Raw genomic sequence first — 6,105 nt, 5'->3', positions numbered from 1 at the left:
AAAAAAAAAAAAAAGAAAAAGAAAAAGAATTCCTGTCTTCAAACAAACCACCTGCCATAGCCTCTCAAAGTGTTGGGAATATAGTAATAAGCCATCATGCCTGGCCAACCTCTGATCGTTTTTTAATGATTGTGAGAATTGTAGGGGTTATCTGTCTGTGTAAAAAATCTCCCAAAATGGAGTGGTTTAAAACAACATTTTTAATCTCTCATGATTGCGTAGATTGACTGGACTCAATTGGTGGGTCTCATGTTTCTGTGATATTAGCTGGGGCTGTAGTCACCCTAGGACTTGCTTGGGCTGGAAAGTCCAACTTGGCTCACACAGCTCACAGTTCCAGGCTAGAGCTCAGCTGGCCTATTCCGTGAAACTCTTGCACATGACCTTTCCATGTGGCTTGAGCTTCTCACAGCATGTGGCTGTGTTCTGAGAGGGAGTGTCCCGGCAGTGAGGGTTCCCAGAGGCAAGAAGCAAAAGCCCAGAACTTTTACGGGCCCAGAACTAGCAGAATCTCTTCAGTCACATTCTATTGGTTAAACAGTCACAGAGCCCAGATTTGAGGGAAAGGAAAGTCCACCATGACATTTGTGGCCATCTTTAGCCTCCTTCAGCAATTAAGCCATTTCCTTCCCAGAATCATATTCTTAATTAGAGAATATCAATTAGATGTGTCTGATGGGAGAAATTTTTATGTTTCTCTTTTGTTGAACCTGAGGTGTAGAGGGCTGAGTTGGTGATATCGTCATTCAGGACATTACAAGTTCACATGAGCCCTCTTGCATTGTATTTATTGATGCCCTTGTTACCCTTGTCCTCTCTTCCATTCTGTTCCCACTACTGGCAGACACTCCAAGGCATTTAAAATACAGCCTTTTGTTTATAGGTGTACTTAAAAAATGTGTGCTGATTTGTATGTGTGTATTTTTAACTAACATCTATGGTGTTCTTTTTTCTTTTCTTCTTTTTTTTTTTAGATAGAATCTCACTTTGTTGCCTGGGCGTGAGGGGTGGTGTGATCACAGCTCACTGTAACCTCAAACTCTTGGGCTAAAGCGATCCCCTTGCCTCAGCCTTCAAGTAGCTGGGACTTCAATTAGCTACCACGCCTGGCTAATTTAAAAAATTTTTTTTAGAGATGGAGTCTCACTATGTTGCTCACTTTTCCAATAGTGAATGTAAGTAGTGGGTCAGATTTATCACATTTTTTCCATATGGCTTGTGCTTTATACTCAATTGGTGGGTTTCATTGAAGTCCTCAGAATAGTCTCCCGCATTTTCTTATTTTAACTTTACATATATATTTTCACATTTAGGGCTGTGATCTATCTGGGGTTTACCTTTGCATGTCATGTCAAAAATAGGAATCGGTTTTATTTTTCTCCAAAATGTGAGCCAGTTTTTCTAACAACTTTAAACAACCAGCTCTTTCCCCATTGTGGTGCCAGATGGTGCCATGTTTGCCATGACTTGGATGAGCTTTCCTGAGACTATATAGACAGGCCAATAGGAAAAAAAAAAAAAAAAAAACCTGGGCAGTGAAGGGAGAGACAGAAATTACATTGTTTGAATTCTAGGTATGTCTAAAGTCAGAAATCCTCCCCCTTCTGCTTGGATTTTTGTCATTTGCGACTATTAATAAAATGACTATTGTAACCATGATGCCCTGTCTAGAGCTTCTATCTGTGTGCCCAACCATGTAGCTTCTATCTGGAGTTAATTTCATATCCTGCTAAGATTCAAACAACAATGACAATTCCACTTAATAATTTATTCTTGGCTCGGTGCCTATAGCTCAACTGGCTAAGGCGCCAGCTATGTACACCTAAGATGGCGGGTTCGAATCCCCAGCCCGGACCCGCCAAAACAACAATGACGGCTGCAACCAAAAAATAGCCGGGCGTTGTGGCGGGTGCCTGTGGTCCCAGCTACTTGGGAGGCGGGGGCAGGAGACTCGCTTGAGCCCAGGAGTTGGAGGTTGCTGTGAGCTGTAATGCCACAGCACTCTACCCAGGGGGACAGCTTGAGGCTCTGTCTAAAAAAAAAAAAAAAAATCAAATAATAATTTATTCTTACTTGCATCAATTTATTGAATTTGTGATATGTTTGGTTGGCTTCTTTTGTTCCTTTTTAACCCAAGACAGAAATGCCATGCTGTTAAAATGTGGCTTTATTCTGCGATAACTGGGAAATATTTTGAGAAACTGACAGTTTTTTCCTGTAAAACATTCATAGGGAAAACATAGGAAAAAAATATTTTGACCTTGGGTTAGGCAAAGATTTCTTGTACACAAAACCAAAAGCCTCATCCATCACAAAATTGAAAAATTAGAGTTCTTCAAAAGTAAAACCTTTTTTTTTTTTCTATTTGGAAGATACTATTAAGAGAAAGAAAATATAAACTATAGACTGGTGGAAAATATTTGCAAAACAGTTATCTGGTAAAGTATTTAAGTCCAGAATATACAAAGACTTCTCAAAACTCAGTAAGAAAATGACCTATCCAACAAAAATTGGGCAAGAGATTTGAATAGATACTTAACTAAAGAAGATGTATAGATAGAAAGTAAGCTCATCAAAATATGCTCAAGATCATTAGTCGTTAGAGAAATTAAATCCACGATGTAATATTACCATTCATTTATTAGAAGAGCTAAAATAAATAAATGAAACAGAATAGAGAACCCAGAAATACAGCCACATAAATATAATCAACTGATCTTTGACAAAGAAACAGTGGCAAGTCTTTCCAACAAGTGGTGCTGGAACAACTGGACATTCACATGCAAAAAAAACAATGAAGCAAGGTACAGTTTTTGTTGTTGTTGTTATTGCAGTTTGGCCAGGGGCCAGGTTTGAACCCGCCACCCTTGGTATATGGGGCTGGCACCCTACCCACTGAGCCACAGGTGCCACCCAAGATACAGACCTCAGACCCTCCACAAAAACTAACTCAATGTAAATCATGGAACTAAATGTAAAACTCAAAACTTTAAAACTCCTAGAAAATAGCAGGAGAAAACCTAGATGACTTGTGTATGGTAATGACTTTCTTTCATAGGATTATAGTGAAATTAAGTGAAATAATACTTTAAAACATTTGAACAGTGCCTGAGATGTTCACTTTGCATAATCTGGTGTTCCCCACTAGCTATGAAGAAATCATGTTTTGGTGTATACAATTTTTTTTTTTTTGAGACTGAGCCTCAAGCTATCCCCCTGGGTAGAGTGCCTTGGCACCACAGCTCATAGCAACCTCCAACTCCTGGGCTCAAGCGAGTCTCCTGCCTCAGCCTCCCAAGCAGCCGGGATCACAGGCACCCGCCACAATGCCTGGCTATTTTTTTGGTTGCAGCCGTCATTGTTGTTTGGCGGGCCCGGGCTGGATTTGAACCCACCACCTTAGGTGTATGTGGCTGGCGCCTTAGCCACTTGAGCCACAGGCGCAGAGCCAGCACATGAGTTTTAAGCCCTAATTAGTCCAATCCTTCTGTTTTTGTTATATTATTATTATTATTTTGAGACAGTCTCATTATGTCCCCCTTGGTAGAGTGCTATGGCATCACAGGTCACTGCAACCTCAGACTCTTTGGGCAAGTGATTCTCTTGCCTCAGCCTCCCAAGTAGCTGGGACTACAGGTGCCCACCACAATGCCTGGCTGTTTTTTGTTATGGTTGTCGTTGTTTAGCAGGTACGGGCAGGTTCAAACCCCATAGCCCCAATTTATGTGGCTGGTGCCCTAACCACTGAGCTATGGGCACTGAGCCTATTATTTTTTTTGAGACAGAGCCTTGCTCTGTCATCTGGGATAGAGTGCAGTGGCATCATCATAGCTCACTGCAACCTCAAACTCCTGGGCTCAAGTGATCCTCCTGCCTCAGCCTCCTGAGTAGCTGGGACTAAAGTGTTCACTACCACACCTGGCTAATTTCTCTATTTTTCTTTTTCTTTCTTTTTTGTAGAGACAGAGTCTAACTTTATCGCCCTGGGTAGAGTGACGTGGCATCACACAGCTCACAGCAACCTCTATCTCCTGTGCTTAGGCGATTCTCTTGCTTCAGCCTTCTGAGTAGCTGGGACTACAGGCACCCACCACAACGCCTGGCTGTTTTTTTTGGTTGCTGTTGTCATTGTTGTATAGCTGGCCCAGGCTGGGTTTGAACCCACCAGCTTTGGTGTATGTGGCTGGCGCTGAGCTGATTGGGAGATTTTTTAGGTATATCAAGGTGCTATGCAAATGCAGTGTTGAATCTTTTTGCTTACCTCAACTCCCAGTCAGATTGTTATCCATGCATGCAGTCCACCTGTAAAGAGATCCTGGAGCTGCCCGAGTACATGTTTGAAATTTTCCTGAATAAGAATATACAAATAGGGCGGCGCCTGTGGTTCAGTGGGTAGGGCGCTGGCCCCAAATACCGAGGGTGGCGGGTTCAAACTCAGCCCTGGCCAAACTGTAACAACACCAACAACAAAAGAATATATAAGCATTATGTATCTGAATTTTTCCACCAATATTTCTTGAGTATCTGTCCCTATTATATAATTGCAGACTTTAAAAGAAAAATCTCATGTTTGAGAACATCCTCAGCATCTTCAAGACAAGCCAGTTGGGCTCCCAGACATTGCTGCATCTGACTGACAACTGGACAAATGGGCCCAGCTGATTGTACCCACTGCGCATGTTCCCAGTCTGTGTGATTGTTCATGGAAGGCACGACTGGAATGATTTGTTTCTCAATGACTTTCTTAGTCAGGTTTTGCTGGAATAATGTTACATGGCAAACAACTCCCAAATCTCAGTGATTTATGGCAACAAATATTTGATTTTCACTCACTACCCCTCTGTGCATTGCTTGTAGGTTGGCTAGGCTTGCCTGGAAGTCTGCTCCATATTTTTCTCATTCCAGGGCCCAGGCTGAAGGGGGAATGGCTACCTGGGGCCTTGCCTCTTCAAGGCAAACAGCAGAAATGCAGGAGATCATGCCAAATTTCAGAAACTCATGTAACATCTCTGGTTAGACATAAGACATGTCCACATTCTGCAGACCGATTTTAAGCACGGAGGTAGAGAAGCATGACCTCACGCGCATGACCTCACGGCAAGGATGGGGAAGGAAGAGCAAATTGTGAAACAAAAATCCTGTTTACCACAGGGACCAATCAGGATGGAAGATAAAATAAAATTTAGACCGAGGACTACCATTAAGCCTTATAAATGCAATTTGAACCCTCACCTCTTGAGAACTACAGCAGCTATATTTAATTTGTCCCCAAAGACCCTCGTGAAGGTTCTTTCCTGAGGATGCTCTGCCTTCATATTTTATATGCTTTTGTTCTTTAGGGTTATGAAGACCTCACCTGGGTCTGTAAAAATGAGAAAGATTAAACTGCCATGTCAATTTTTGAACGTCAAGACAACTGTATTCTTTTTCTTTCTCTGCTAAAGTTACCCAGATCAGCAAATATCCCTGAAATTTCCCTATGAATAAGAACAAAGAGTGTGGTTGCCAGGCAACAAATAAAAGGAGAACATTATTTTTACACTCCTTGGAAGGTGTACCATCTCGCTGTGTTTCCATGGAGAATCCCAATTGTCATGATTAATCAAATGCTGGAAAAAATGAAATTTATGTCAAGAGACTAGCTTGAGTGAGCAATTACCTATGCTAAGGGACAAGTAGGAGAAATATTTAGATGAAATCTCTTACTAAATCATGCATTATCCCATGGCATCAGTTGTTTCAAGTTAGTCCTTTCCTGTGTGTCAACTGCTTTTCTACATTTAATCCAGTAATATTTCGTCAGAGTCGCAAATGTCCTGCACACCATTTCCACATTTCCGCTACAGGATGCTCAGAGTATATGTTGTATAGGGAAAAAAGTAACAGCTTTTATTCACCCATCACAAGGTTTGTGGGTGAGATCTCTATAACAAAAGGCCAGATTAACGAAAGAAAAGCATTCACATTTATTATTAAATCAATTGTATTAATAAATTTTACATGACAAAATAGTCTTCAGAAATGAAGACCCAAAGATCCTAAGAAAACATTATTTTTATGGAAAGTTATGCAGAAGTGTGATTGGAGGTCAAAAGTATATGATCT

At 41.2% G+C, this 6,105-nt stretch overlaps 1 pseudogene; it reads left to right on the top strand.

Annotated features, from left to right (window-relative positions):
• Positions 1-6,105, top strand: part of LOC100950765 — a 78,545-nt pseudogene that overhangs the window by 54,902 nt on the left and 17,538 nt on the right.

This window comes from Otolemur garnettii, unplaced genomic scaffold (assembly GCF_000181295.1).
Source record: "Otolemur garnettii isolate 467f Iridium unplaced genomic scaffold, OtoGar3 scaffold00002, whole genome shotgun sequence".
Classification (NCBI taxonomy): Eukaryota; Metazoa; Chordata; class Mammalia; order Primates; family Galagidae; genus Otolemur; species Otolemur garnettii.
The sequence above is the reverse complement of the archived record's forward strand: the minus strand, read 5'-3'. Positions and strand labels throughout refer to the sequence as shown.